This window comes from Cupressus sempervirens, chromosome 4 (assembly GCF_028749045.1).
Source record: "Cupressus sempervirens isolate cs-2001-9-10 chromosome 4, ASM2874904v1, whole genome shotgun sequence".
NCBI lineage: Eukaryota > Viridiplantae > Streptophyta > Pinopsida > Cupressales > Cupressaceae > Cupressus > Cupressus sempervirens.
The window spans coordinates 87,043,914-87,060,348 of NC_143121.1; the positions used below are offsets into that span (position 1 = coordinate 87,043,914).

Sequence of the window (16,435 nt, forward strand, 5' to 3'; positions counted from 1 at the left end):
TGAGACTAATCTTTCCGTATTGAGTCAAGAACAATTGTTCATCATAAGTCTAAACATCTTTATTTTACTGTTTTAAGACAAAATCGAATTGTACTTTTGCAAGTGTTAAGATTATTTTCTCAAGTCATAAAAGTTGTGATGTACTGAAACATGTAATATTCATACATTAGCTAAGGATTAGCAGAATGAATTGGTTTACTCTTGAGATTTATACACCTAGGAGTCACCCAACTGAATGGCCAAGGAAGAGGTGAAGAGGCGATAAAGAAATCCACAATAACATGGAAACAAAATCAGAAATGATATAACAATAATATATTAATTTAAAAAGGAAAATCGTTTAATAGCTCATGCATGTCCAATTCATTCTCTGTTGTCAAGTCGAGTGGTGTGATTAAGTACCAGGATGCTCAATCGCTAACAAGGTGTTCCATGTGTATTCCGGTAGAAAGGGTCTTTCTAGTTAGAGAAAGTGTGAGGATAAGTTGAAGGTCCATATTTGAGTAGTTAAGCCCCTGACAATGTTTCCCCTCTCCACGAGATGTCAGGAAGTGCATCAGATAAAGATAAGCATTCAAACATTTATTGGTAACAGGTATTTTTACTTTTATAATATTTATACAAGTAGAAGATATGATGGATTAATTTATATCGTTGAATTCAGTTATTTCCTTTGATGAAAGCAACCTTTCTTTTCAATGTAATTGGTAACCATTTAGATCAGTTGACCTTCCAACTAAATACGGAATATATCTATAGGATTGTTATTTCAGTCTTTCATTTATAAGAATAATGATTATGAGCATATCTTCTAATTTTATGTTATTGTCACAATTAGCAATAAGAAGAAGAGGAATGAAATAGCAGTATCTGATGTCCTAAATGATACAACGGTATCTGATGCCCTAAATGATACAGTGTGGTATTGGATGCCCCAAATGATACAGTGGTATTTGATACCCCAAATGATACAGTGGTATCTGATGCCCCAAATGATACAGTGGTATCTAATGCCCTAAATGATCCAATGGTAATTGATGCCCTAATTAACACAGTGGTGTGTGATGCCCTAAATGATCCAATGATAATAGATTGCCCTAATTGATACAGCGGTATGTGATGTCCTAATTGATATAGTGGTATTTGATGATAATCGTCATTTCATATTGATATAGTGGTATTTGATGGTAATTGTCATTTGATATTGACATAGTGGTATTTGATGGATAATCATCATTTGATTTTGATATAGTGGTATCGGATGGTAATCGTCATTTGATCCTATGTGGCATTTGTGGACTAACCTAAGTGTTTGTAGAAGCATTTCTAGATTGATTTTGGTTTCGAATTTTATGGTATGTAGATTTTAATTTCCATAGTAAATTCATTGATCGTGTTTGCAATTCTTAGTTATGAAATTTCCATTTAACTGATTTGTAACTGTTAATCTCATTCACATGAACGAAACTAATATATGAAAATGAAGTAATAACTGTATATCTTTCATATGTTAGTTGTTAGTTAAGACCTGGGAAAAAGTGGATGTTACAATACGAATCAATATGGTTATTAAAAGCCATAGGTGCGCATGGATTCTATATAAAGCTCACTTCAGATTTTTTGTCTCCCATTTCAATTACAGTAGTTGAGGCCCCCATTACCTACATTGACATGAAAATAGTTGGGAAGCCATCATGTGAATGTACACATGGAAGCCCTACTTGAATCTTCTGAACCACAACTCCACTTCGACGATGACAAGAAGTGTTTTAACACTCTTGACATAATCACATTAGATATCGAGCATGATGCCTTTGTCAAAATGACATAATGAATCACAGGTAAGAAAAAGAGCTCTGAGTCGATATTTCACAGAGACAAAATCATAATGCCACTCCAAGTAAATGCAGAATCAAGCAGCTATGAATCATCTGAAGGTCGCACATTGTAATGTCTCCTTTTTAGCATTCATAGCATGATGTTGTCATTAGCCTATTTCCCTACGGTCTCGTAGGCTAACCAGGACATTAAAGGGACTTAGAGGCCATTTGGCCTAGATAGTTTCAGTTGCAAGTCTTTCTGAGGGGTTTTGAGGCAACTTTGGGCGTACTTACTATTTATAGTAAGTCATCTTGGACATGGTCGGACATCCAGTGGCAGCGGTATGTCGATGGTAATTGTTTAAAATCGACAAGAAGACTTGTTTATCATTGATAAGATTTGTTATGCATTGATCAAGCTATTTTATAAAGTTAAATTTAAATATTTAACTTTATTAATGCATAGACTATAGTTTCTGAGAAATATTTAAATTAAAAGAGTCCCCTTTATTTTATAACACATTAGAGACATAAGTTACATAAAGGGAGTTATATTTTATCCCACATTGAGAAAACAAAGGATTGAGCTCTTGTGAGAACACTATAAAAGAAATGGAAGAGCTTATTTTTAGTATGCTTGGATGAAGATTAATGTTATGTTGTTGGATATCTGATTATCGGGCTTGGAGGACGGAATCCCTCTTTGCTAGCATTCTCTTCGCTGTTGAAAGACACAGTCACGAGGATTAACGGTGTTTCCAAACACATAGGGTTTCATTTAGTGTTTTGCTATAGTACAGATGAATAGTGTTTTGCTACAGTGCGCGTGAATAGTGGTTGCTACAGTGCGCATGAATAGTGAATTTGCTACAGTGCGTGAACAGTATTTGCAACAAGTTTATTGTTTATTCTTGCTGATTTGGGAGTTTGGAATGCTGCCAACTACATCTGCAAAAATACTACAGCAACTAATTCTAGGTTTCTTCTGTCAAATTTTACTACTTTTGCATTGTAGTTGTTGAATACGAGACTGATATTTGTCGCAGCATGTTAAACAATTGTATGAGCACATTTACAAGGCAAAAAACAATATTTAATTAGCAAATAAGAAGTTTCAGATTTCCCTATATATTGTAGTTTGTGTGCCAAGTGTTTGACAAAAATGCTATGTTGAGTTATTAAGCAAATTAATTGATACCATAAAGTAGCTTGCAAGTTTCTTTATTTGGGAAAAAATAGGGTAGGATACTACAGTGGTATTAGAGCTATAGGTCCTGCCATCCTATGGGGGTCTTACAGGGAATTTGAAACAGCCGAATAGAGGGGAAAGTGTTTGACGAAATGTCAAAACACTAAAATCAGAGCATTTATGTTTGAGCATGCAACAGGGGCCTTATAATTTTCGCAATACCAGAGCAGGACAAAATAGGATTTCAGACTTGCAGAGCGAACAGTCTAGTTCATCCGTGCAGGTGGACATAGAATCCAATAATACAAACACAGAGGAGGTATTATTTGATCAAGATAGCAATATGGGTGACCGAGATGACAGGAATACAAGATTAGGCAAAGGCAGGAATGCCGGTCCAGATCAGGGAGAGGAAAGATTCTTACCTTTATTAGACACCTCGGCACAAGGACAGCGATTAGCAGAGCAGAGAGCGCAGGAACAGAGTCAAAGATTGGAGCTTATGATGCAGATGATGACTCATCAAATGGGGTTGAATGCTAATGTGGGTGGAGGAAATAATCAGAATGGTAATAATCAAGATGAGAAACATAATGGAGGCGAACAAGTTGGGAACAATTTCGGTCATGCACCCCAGCAAACTAGGACAATGCGTTCGAGGCCCATGATTCCAACATTTCCTCCAAGAGCTCAAGAGCAGCCCGTATCAGAGCCCCAAATCACTGATATACAGGACCAGTTGAAGAGAAATTGGGAAGCCGGAGGTCCAAATTTTTCTGCTACAATAACCTTTAGGGAGTATATGGATGTGCGGATGAAGCATATGCCACATGGACATGACAGGAACTAGAGCTATGAGCTACGGAAGAAAGTAGGGAAACTTCAATTACCGTATTATGATGGCTCGGGGAAGTCTACAGCAAGAGCTTGGGTTTAAAAGCTTGATACATACTTTCAATTGAACCCTATGCCTGACGAAGAAGCTATTAAGTATGCAGCAATTCACCTAGATGGGTTAGCACACGAGTGGTGGCATCATGGTATGGTCACTATGGGTCATGCACACATTACCTCATATGTGGAGTTCACAGAGAGACTGATTGAACATTTTGATAAGAAGGATCCAAAACTCCATTTAAGGAGTTAGCTCAGCTTAAACAATGGGGATCATTGGAAACATACATTTCAGAATTTCAGAAAATTACAGTGTTAGTAAAAGATTTATCTAAACGGAGGATACTGGTTCTATTTATGGATGGGTTAGCTGATCCGTTGAGAGGGTGGATTAAAGCTCTCAACCCTCCCACTTTGCAGGAAGCCATTAAGAAAGCTCGTGACATGGATTCCTCTTCAGCTTCTAAAAATAAATTCCAGGCAAAGAGTTTCCCTTCGAGGAAAGATAAGGGCAGTAAACCTTTTCATAAAGAGGCTCAGCCACCTAAGGAGGAAAGTAAGAGATTGGACAATAAGACACTTAATGATCTTAGGAAGAAGAAGCTTTGTTTTCACTGCAAGGAGCCTTGGGATTTGTCACATAAGTGTCCATTGAAAGCAAAAGCTAAGCAGATGGAGTACTTTTCAGCCGAAGAGTTAGTGGATGGAGATTCAGAGCAGTCATCAGAATCAAATGGAGATGATTATAATTCTTCACATGAGGAAGCACGTAATGATAGCACGATAGCTCAGCTGTCCAATATACAAGAGGCCGTCACTTTCAGAGTTAGGTGAACTTTGGATGGACAGAGATTTGTGTCACTCATTGATACAGGGGCAACACATAACTTCATTGATGAGAAGTTTGTGTCATGCAGAAGGCTACATACAAAGGAGCATAGGGGATTTAAGGTGATGGTTGCCGATGGCTTCAAAATCGACTGTACCAAGAAGATCTCCAACTTGCAGCTTTGTTTGGGAGATTATGACATGACAGGAGATTTCTTTGTGGTCAACATGGTGATCAGGATATGGTGCTTGGGATGAAGTGGATGAAGTCTCTCGAAGAGTTCACATTTAACCTCCAGAAAATGGAAATGAGGTTTGAGGCAAATGGTAAGAAGATAGTGCTCAGAGGTTTGTCAGATGGGAGACTTCGAGTGGTGTCACTCAAGCGGATGCAAAGTTTCTTTAGACATGATCAAGTACAGTGGCCAGCAGAGTTCAGAGGAATGCCTGAGATGACAGAGCAGAATGAACAAAAGTATCCACCTGATGTACAGGAACTAATAACCAAACATACTAAGGTGTTTGGTGAGATACCTCCAAGGAGACCCCCGGATAGGGCAATCGAGCATGTTATTGAGTTAAAGGGGCTAAGCCAGTCATCATCACACCCTACCGCCATCCAAAGAGATATAAGGATGAAATAGAAAAGGCAATCAACGAGTTGATTAACATGGGCCACTTACGGCCAAGCAAGAGTCCTTTCGCTTCTTCAGTAGTATTGGTGAAGAAGGATGGTAAAATGAGGATATGCATTGATTATAGGGAGCTAAACAAGAAGACAATCAAGAACCGATACCCTATTCCGCCATCGATGAGCTTATTGATGAATTGCATGGTGCATGCTACTTCTCTAAGATTGATTTGAGATCCGGCTACAACCAGATACGGGTTAGAGAGGTGGATGTGGAGAAGACAGCTTTTAGATGCCACTACGGACATTTTGAGTTCTTAGTCATGCCCTTTGGGTTGACTAATGCCCCCGCCACTTTCCAGTCCTGTATGAATAGAGTATTCAGAGATAAGTTGAGGAAGTTTGTGTTGATTTTTTTGATGATATACTGATATATAGCCGTACTTGGGAGGAACATTTGAAGCATATTGATGCAGTGCTCAACATTCTAGAGAGGGAGTCATTATATGCCAAGACTAGTAAATGCGAGTTCAAGATGACAGAGTTGCTCTATCTAGGGCATATTATTAGTGCAAGAAGTGTTCGAGTTGACCCAGACAAGATCAGGGCCATTCTGGATTGGCCACCACCGAGGAACACTTCACAACTCAAGAGATTTCTTGGGCTTTGCGGGTTCTACCGCAGATTTGTGAAGGGATTCTCACAGATAGCAGCACCACTTACAGCTTTGACACAGAGAGATAATTTCAAGTGGTCAAAGAGGGCTCAGGATTGTTTTGACAGGTTCAACGAGTTGATGAGTACATGTCCTGTTTTAGCCATTCCAAATTTCACCAGGCCTTTTGAGCTACAGTGTGATGCCTCGGGAGAGGGCATAGGAGCTATCCTTGTGCAGGACAAACATCCCATCGCATATGAGAGCAGGAAATTACGAGGTGTTGAGAGAACTTACAGCAACTATGACAAAGAAATGCTAACAATCATGCACGCGCTAGCTAAGTTCAGGCAATACTTAGCAGGGACCCGATTCACAGTAAAAACACATCATAACAGCTTGAAACATTTCCTTGGACAGAAGGATCTTAATGACAGGCAACAGAAATGGGTGAGTAAGTTACAGGCCTATGATTTTAACATAGTCTATGTCAAAGGGAAGAAAAATATTGTCGCGGATGCTTTATCCAGAAGGCCTCATTTGCTTGCTGTTGGGATAGTCATGGATGATTGGAGAGAGTTGATCTTGGCAGAGTATGCCAAGGATAGTTGGGCATCCAGTGTTATTGAAGGCGCTATTCAGGATAGTCGATACACTGTTGTAAATGATTTGATCATTTACAAGGGAAGGATTTATTTGGTACCTGGGTCTGCCATGAAGCAAAAGATCTTGAGAGCATTTCATGATTCACCATTACCAGGACATCCAGGATTTTTTAAGACATATCGGCAGGTGAGAGAGCACTTCACTTGGAAGGGCCTTAAGTCAAAAGTGCTACAGTTCGTTAGGGAGTGCCCAGTGTGTCAGCAGAACAAACAGGAACATTCCTTTCCAGGCGGTTTACTACAGCCCCTACCTATACCAAAGAAGAAGTGGGATAACATTTCCATGGATTTTATCATAGGCCTTCCAAAGGCACATGGTCAGGATTGTATTCTTGTTGTGGTAGACAGATTGATGAAATTTGCACATTTCTTTGTGATTTCGTCCACATATTCAGCAGTACACACAACAGAGCTATTCTTTCGAGAGGTATTTAGATTACATGGGATGCCACGGAGCATAGTCAGCAACAGGGATATAGGTTTATGAGCCACTTTTGGCAGGAGTTGTTCAAGTTGTGTGGAACAGAGCTAACTCCGAGTACTAGTTACCACCCCCAAACTGATGGGCAGACAGAGATAGTGAATAAATGGGTTGAGGGGTACCTTCGAAACTACATTGCAGGAGAGCAGAAGGCTTGGGTGAAGTGGCTACATCTAGGGGAGTACTGCTATAATACCTCTTTCCATATGTCTATTCAAATGTCCCCTTTCATGGCACTGTACGGGTATGATGCTCCTAATTTTTTGGATTTGTTATTTGGGGACAGTAGGGTGCCTAAGGCCAAGGATATTTTGCAGGAGTGTCACGACATTATGCGATCCTTGAAGGAAAATTTGCAAAAGGCACAAAATCAGCAGAAGCAATATGCTGATCAGCACAGGGTTGAGAGGTCTTTCGAGGTAGGAGACATGGTGTACCTCATGTTACAGCCGTATAGACAGTCCTCTTTCAAGAAGAGTGGAGTAGAGAAATTGAAACCACGCTACTATGGACCATTCAAAGTAATCAGGAGAGTGGGTGAATTAGCTTATGAGTTGGAGTTGCCTGCAGACAGTAAAGTGCATAATGTGTTCCATGTGTCATGCCTTAAGAAGGCATTGGGCCACAATGTGGTGCCTTCAATAGTATTGCCACCTCTTGATGATGAAGGAAAGCTTATCTTGGTTCCCGAGGCTATACTTGACTCCAGGGAGACGGTGCTTCGTAGGCAAATCATCAAGAAGTACTTGGTCAAGTGGAGGAATCTACCAGTGGAGGATGCTACTTGGGAAAATGAGCAGATATTACAGCATCCAAAGTTGAAATTGCTTGAGGACAAGCAATTTTGGGAAGGGCAGAATGTAATGTCCCCTTTTCAGCATTCATAGCATGATGTTGTCGTTAGCCTATTTCCCCACGGTCCCGTAGGCTAACCAGGACATTAAAGGGACTTAGAGGCCATTTGGCCTAGATAGTTTCAGTTGCAGGTCTTTCTAAGGGGTTTTGAGGCAACTTTGGGCATACTAACTATTTATAGTAAGTCATCTTGGACATGGTTGGACATCCAGTGGCAGCGGTATGTCGATGGTAATTGTTTAAAATCGACAAGAAGACTTGTTTATCATTGATAAGATTTGTTATGCATTGATAAAGCCATTTTATAAAGTTAAATTTAAATATTTAACTTTATTAATGCATAGACTATAGTTTGTGGGAAATATTTAAATTAAAAGAGTCCCCTTTATTTTATAACACATTGGAGACATAAGTTACATAAAGGGAGTTATGTTTTATCCCACATTGAGAAAACGAAGGATTGAGCTCTTGTGAGAACACTATAAAAGAAATGGAAGAGCTTCTTTTTAGTATGCTTGGATGAAGATTAATGTTATGTTGTTGGATATCTGATTATCGGGCTTGGAGGACAGAATCCCTCTTTGCTAGCATTCTCTTCGCTGTTGAAAGACACAGTCAAGAGGATTAACGGTGTTTCCAAACAAACTGGGATTCATTTAGTGTTTTGCTACAGTACGGATGAATAGTGTTTTGCTATAGTGCACGTGAATAGTGTTTTGCTACAATGCACGTGAATAGTGTTTTGCTACAGTGTGCGTGAATAGTGGTTGCTACAGTGCGCATGAATAGTGAATTTGCTACAATGCGTGAACAGTATTTGCAACAAGTTTATTGTTTATTCTTGCTGATTTGGGGGTTTGGAACGCTGCCAACTACATCTGCAAAAATACTACAGCAACTAATTCCAAGTTTCTTCTGTCAAATTTTAATACTTTTGCATTGTAGTTGTTGAATACAAGACTGATATTTGTCGCAGCATGTTAAACAATTGTATGAGCACATTTTCCTATATTTTGTAGTATGTGTGCCAAGTGTTTGACAAAAATGCTATGTTGAGTTATTAAGCAAATTAATTGATATCATAAAGTAGCTTGCAAGTTTCTTTATTTGGGAAAAAATAGGGGAGGATACTACACACATCAAAATGGTAATTGAGTATTCAGATTATACATGTCTTGTCAAAATCATTGGGATTCAATATTAGTACCAATGGAAGCATAAAAAATCATAAAATATTGACCAAATTGATCAAAATAGAGGACACCACTAACATAAACAATCACAAAGCTCGACTTCTTTTGTCATTCCATGTGGACCCGATTTGGCAATATGAAGAACAGTTAACAAAGTTTGTGGTCCATGTGAAAGTCAAGAAATTTGTAACTTTAAAAGCTATGGAACCCAAAAAGGTTGATTTGGGAATCCCAATTCCTCCCAATCCTTGACAAGCCATTCAAATTCAGTGGCATTCACAAATACAAAGTAGTATGGCAATGGCAAGATGGGATTGTGAGAAACTGCAACAATGCATGATATGTTTACAAGTGCTACCACTACCTCCAACACACTTTGGGTCGACACCCTCAATGGTTCTTGCAATTGTATAGATCGCTATCATCCATTCGTAAACAAAGAAAAGGAGGAATACAAATTCAATTCACTGGCAGTCAGTTGCGAACACATTTCTAGGGATGTCAGCAGAGTAATCACTTCGTGCATGTGAATAGTATTCATTCTATACTCACAGGCTATGTTGTAGAAAAAGTGCAGGATTGTGGTTTAAGCTTTGGTTATATCATAACTTAAGCAGAGTATATCGGATTGCAAATGATAGATTGAATCAGGGAAACAAAGGAGGCCACTAATTTTGTTAGTGAAATGAAGAATCCACAAATGACAGCCCAATAATTGTATGGATTTGATAAAAGTTTCAACAGCCCGTGACAACAAAGCAAGGAAGCCTTATAATGAATCCATTCAAGTTTCTTTAATGGAATTGTCAGCTTGGATTCAAAGCATGGAGGAAGGAACGACATCATTAAAAGTGCATGATGTTTGATTCTCCATGAACCTTGAAGAAATTGTTAATCCCCTTGAATCACCAAAGTCACTTGTTAAGATTAAGCGATTGAACTTATATGTATGAACAAGTTATTATGAAAGGATGAAAAGGCAATTGCAATGCAAACAAGGAATTGGTGTAGTCACAAGCAAGAATATAGCAATTTATAGAAGAAAAGTTGTCATCTGCAATTAAATTTAACGATTCTCAAAGTGGAGAAAAATAGGTACTTTCCCTGATCGAAAGATTAAATTCAGAAATATTATCAACCTAAGGAACATTAGTCCATTAAAAATTGTGCCACTAAGAATTTCCCAAAAGTAACACTTGGCAAACATCTCATAATATCTTTATAAGAACTAAGTATTATTACCATGTTCACCGAAAAGTAGAAGGAAGGAAAGGGGAGTAGGAAAAGATCATCACTTCTCATAAAATTTATTTGGGTATAGTAATTAAAAAGTTACTACAAGCGAAAATGTAACGTCCACTTCTCCATGATGGGATTTAATGATAATAGAGTTAAATATATAGGATTAAATAATTAAATAAATAAATACAAATATAATCATAATAACATTGACAAAATTAAATTATAGAAATTTATATATATATATATATATATATATATATATATATATATATATAGTTTAATACACATCTCAAACCTAAAGGGAATTCACTATCTATTAATACTAATATTAAATAGAACTAAAATATAAAATAAATGAATGAATAATAATATTATAATAATCTAATTATAATGATAAAAGATTGTAATCTCAAATAATGGAGTTCAGAATTAATTGAAAATTAAATATTCTTGTCTATGTATTTAATTTTTATATAGATCTAAGCACTAAATAAAAATATATATACATTATACAGCTTCGAAAGACAATATAATTCTAAATAATAAAATTATTAAATTCAATTAGATTTAATGGAGTGACAGACGTAGCCGTAACTTCCCCATGGGATATAAAGTGCAACACATGACAAAAAATTGAACAAATTATAATATGAGGAAGAGAAGGGAATATATGGAGAAGAAGATAGAACACAGAGAGGACGAACATGTCGATAGAGACAGTCCAAGTGAACACCGAACAGCAAGGAAGATAAAATTCAGTCAACAACATTTATAATACAAATGGTCAACCTTTAACATTATCATTCATCAAATAGGATGGAATGAAAAGTAGAGGGAAGGGCGCTCAGAAATATATGCCAAAGAATGAACAATTTCCCAATTTACGGAATCATGCTCAGCACCAATCAACTGCTAAGAGGAAAGGGGGAGAAATTCACTGTCATACAGAGCACCTTTATATACTGGAAAATATAGTTTCAGCATTGTATTCTCACTGGAATACCAAATGGAAATATTGAAGATATTCTTTACCTGAAACCGTAGGCACAGTCAAACTCACAAGAGACAATGAATCTCTAATGCCTATGTGGTGTGTTTTGTTGTCGGTAAATCCTATATTGTAGCCGACGGGCAGAATTGTATCAAAAAGGGTGCATGACGGTTGAGTCACCCCTTTAGGAAAGTATATGTACACTGTTACATCCTAATTTTTTCTCAATTTAAAATGTTCATATAGTCATTGAGGTTCACATGAAGTCAGTTGACAGTAAAATTTGTTATAATCTTGCAAAATGGTAAGATAGTTGGTCATTATAATTTCATGTGAAGATAACATGCTAGTTGATTATTTATCATGAATTCATGAAATTGAAAAGGCAATTAGCCGTTATGATTATTTATGATTAAATAACTTGTTATGGTAATATGATTTAACTATAGAGAATTTCCTTGTAGGAAGCATGTCGAAGGGGTGGAAGCATTGTTAGAAAAGAATTTGGCACAAGAGCATCACCATTGCTAGACAAATGGGTATGAATCATGAATCACCATGGTTGAGCACCTAACGACTTGAACATCAGGATACAATCGATGAAACCAGATGAGCTATTAAATAAACATTTAAAACATTAATTATTTAATTAATTATAATGTGTATCTCAAAGGTTTTGATGATCTTTCACAATATTATTTTAATATATATACCTATGTACATACACATAGAGATAAATATAAAGTAACACCATAATATAATGATGCCACCTCACAAATATATCTATGTGTACGTAGATAGATATAAACTATAATATTTTCAATTTATAATCTTCAAATCGTCTTCCAACCTTTATTCTTTCTTTTCTTTTTAAAACCGATCTAACACCTGGCACTTTTAATTGGCGTTCAAATAGCCAAAATATTCTTTAAGTTACGGAAGCCAAAGAGTCTCCTTAGACCTTTTTATATCTTGAGTCAGGTGAGACAAAGACATGAGAACTCTCATTCCCGATTTCCTTTTTAAACTGCATTCTTTCCTTGCTTATTACGGCTCCCTTCTTAATCGATACCTGTTACACATATATCGTATATCTGTAAGACTATTGAACTCTTTTCCCATTCATAAGCAGCGCCACTTTAATACTCTGTCATATAAGTTTCATTAATACTGAGGAATAAGTATTTATGCACTCTGGTTATGTCTTTTTCCCTTTTTTTGAAGTCAAAGGAGACGAAGGGCAGCATTTTATTCTTATTTTTTTTCAAGCACACGACTTTCCTCTCATCCCCAACTCCCTCTCTCATTTCCAACTACCATTTACACCCAATTTTCTGCAAATGTCAGTTTGAAATCGCTGCCTCCATGGCATTGCCAACCCTTTCTGTCTTGTAATGGTCTTCTTTGCAGAAGACACGACACATCATTACACTGGACTTTGCACCTGAAGAACATTTGTGGACGGGTTGAATCATAACGGCCAGCTAGGCTCATATTTTTTCCAGATTGTCACAGGTTATGTAATCAATCATGTTCCAAGCATAGTTGTTTACTTCTTATCATTTGCTACTGTTTTCTGATTTCCATAACAGCTAAACTGTAGTTATAATCATCAGATAGAACCTTTTGAAAAAGAGTTATTTAAGATGCAATAAAATCATGATTTAAATATACAATTTGGAAATCATAATCAATGATATTTCTGCTAGTTTTAAAGAACATATTCTTTCAAGTCACAGTTTGTGATAAGCTGGAAACATATAATATTCTTTTATCACTTAAAGATCAACCGAAAAAGTGGGTTGCTCTACGATTCAAACACCTGGGACCCACCCGACTGTATAGCCAAGGAAAAGAGTCAAGAGGTGATAGAAAGGAATCTACAATTACATAAAACAGAGTCATATTTGACATAGCAATGTTTATTATTTTTAAAAAGAATCATTTAATAACTCATGCTTGATCATGTTTATTGTATTCTCCTACTGTTAAGTCGAGTGGTGTGATTAGATACCAGCATGCTCAGTGGATGACAAGGTGTTCCATGTCTATTCTGGGTAGGGAGGGTCTTTCTCATTAGAGATTGTGTGGGGATAAGTTATGGTCCGAAGTTGGGTGGTTAAGCCCCTGACAATCATTCTCCTTTCCACAAGATTTCGGACGTGCATCAGATAAAGATAAGTTATGCAATCAAACGTTTGTCGAAAACAGGTATTTTTACTTTTATGATGTATATTCAAATAGAAGGTAAGATTAATTGAGTTGTATCATCGTTACAGTTATTTTTTAAATGAAAGCAACTCTTATCATCAATATAATTGGCACCCGGTTAGATCAGCTGATCTTCTAACTGAATGTGGAATATATTTATTTGCGAGATAGATTTATTTGATGGATTGTTATTTCAGTCTTTCATTTATAAGAATAATAATTATGAGCATTTTTCTAATCTTATGTTATTGCCACAGTTAAGCAAATCGTAAGAAAAGGAATAATACAGTGGTATTTGAAGCCCTAAATGATATAGTGGTATCTAATGCCCTAAATGATCCAATGGTAATTGATGCCCTAAATGATACAATGGTATCTGAAGCCCTAAATGATACAATGGTATCTGAAGCCCTAAATCATACAGTGGTATTGATGCCCCAAATGATATAGTGGTATTTGATGCCCTAAACGATCCAATGATAATTGATGCCCTAATTAACACAGAGATATGTGATGCCCTAAATGATTCGATGATGATAGAAGCCCTAATTGATGCTACGATATGTGATGCCTTAATTGATATAGTGGTAATTATTGATGATCATCATTTGATTTTGATATAGCGGTATTTGTGGACTAACCTAGGTGATTGCAAAAGCATCCCTAGATTGATTTCGATCTCAAATCCCATGTTATGTAGATTTTAATTTCCATAATAAATTCATTGATGGTGTTTTGAATTCTTAGTTATGAAATTTTATTTAACTGATTTTAATTGTAAATCTCATTCACATAAATGACTGATATAACTATCTTCCTATGAAAATGAAGTAATAACTGTATTTCTTTGATATGTTAGTTGTTAATTAAGGCCTAGGAAAAAGTGGTTGTTACATACACCATCCGAAAGAGACTATCGAGACATCATAATCATTATCATTATAAGCATTGTACTATAGTGCATATTGCATATATAAATAAAGTATATTTTATGTGTTGCATCTTAATTTACTGAATGTGATAAGTATCCTTTTACCCTGTATGGTAAACATTTGGCGTCGTTGCCAGTCGAACCTAGAATAAAGGAAGTGTTATGAAGATTAATGCCGAATTTGCTTAATAAAGATAGGAATAAGATAAAAGATAAGGATGAGATAGGCACAGCATAAGAAGTATTAATTCTAGCACAATAGGCGAAGCATAAATAGAAGCTTCAACAGCTTACCAACGGACACCGAGGGGGTGAAGGAGCACAGACAGAGGGAGTGCATTCACCTAGCAGACCAAGGAGGGAGTATCAATTAAATAACTAAGAAGAGGGAAGTGTCCTTGGTGTAGTAGACGTCCATGCTCTAAGCTCATCTAGCTCTGCTCCAAGCTAATACACTTGCCCTGTTCGTACTTTCAGATCTACTTCAACCTCCATCTGAAGCTCCAAGGCTAACTGCATCATTTCAAAAATCTCTCCAAGCTCCCTCTCCTTCTCTGCTGCCACCTATTGTAGCTGACTCTGTCGGCCCAAAAGTGCGGCCTACTCGGATTCCTAGCCTACCCTCTTTGCATCTAGTTTTGCTTTCATTGTTGCTACCCTGCCAACTGACTCCTCCCAAGCCCTCTCTGCGACTGCCTGATCTGCTTGGCTCCTCCAAAGGGTGTACTAAGCATCCCTATGTATCCTAACTATCTCCTGAGTCAAAGCCTCTATGCGGATCTCCATACCTATCTCTCTCATAGAGGCCCAATACTCGTGCATCTCGGTAGTCCCTACACTCGGACATCTACACTCCTCAAAACAAACTGTAAAGGCCACTAGACATCCCACTCTCATGAAAGATATAATGTTCTTCAGCTCCTTCACCACTGAGTCCAAGGCCTATATCTCTGCAGAGGCCACCACTTGGCGAGCTCGACTTGCTAGAGTCGCTACATCAGCAAAGAATGTCTCCATAACCTCTCTCGTCCCTGTTTTTGATACCGCTGGAGGCTGCTGCTGGGCACCCATGGTCGTCTCCATTGCTTCTGCCATCCGCTCAACAGTGCTAGGTGGTACCTCATCGGTGAGTATCAGGTGACTCCACCTATGTCTGAAAAGGATCTCTTTCTCTCTCGTGCAAGTGTGAGAATGTCTGTCACTGGTGACGCTGGCATATGGTTAAACCTCGTACTCAAGTACGAGCTCAACCTTTGAACTCTATTCCCTCTGTCTAGCTCCTTTGGTGGTGCTAGCAATGTTACATCCAGCATAACCACTGCGTCTGAACCTACCACATCCAAGTGGACACCCGACGTCCTCAAAACCTCATCTGTCGATATCTCCATTACTCCCTCCTGAGTATCCATCTCCTCGTCTGAAATAAATATATCAGTCCTTGCCTCTGGTACAGTTAGCAAGCCCTCTTCGCTGACTCCTTCAAGTAACCCCATGGGTAACTTCCGTATGGTTGTATTAGGTACTGCTACTGGTACTATTAAAGACACGGTACTCCCTAAAGGTTCTAATACTGTTGGTTGTGTTGCTGGCTATGGCGTTGGCTATGCTGTTGGTCTAGCCGCTACAGTAACTAGCATCATGACAACAGGTTGCCTAAATTGTCCGAACCCAGGAATGTGAACACCTGTGGGGACTAAGTGCGAGTAGGAGGTAGCTGTGAGGGTCCTCGGAAATAGTAGGGTTGGTGCTGTAATAACTTCCACTTCCTCATCATCATCCTCGTCCTCCACCTCCTCCTCTCGCATCCTGTCGCATCCTTTTCTGTCCAATGGCCTTCTACCCTCCAAGA

At 37.8% G+C, this 16,435-nt stretch overlaps 1 protein-coding gene across 5 annotated transcripts in view; it reads right to left on the reverse strand.

The window, feature by feature from the left end:
• The window catches only part of IMPL2 (inositol monophosphatase family protein), a 203,254-nt gene that overhangs the window by 54,564 nt on the left and 132,255 nt on the right, over window positions 1-16,435 (reverse strand). The window lies entirely within an intron of this gene.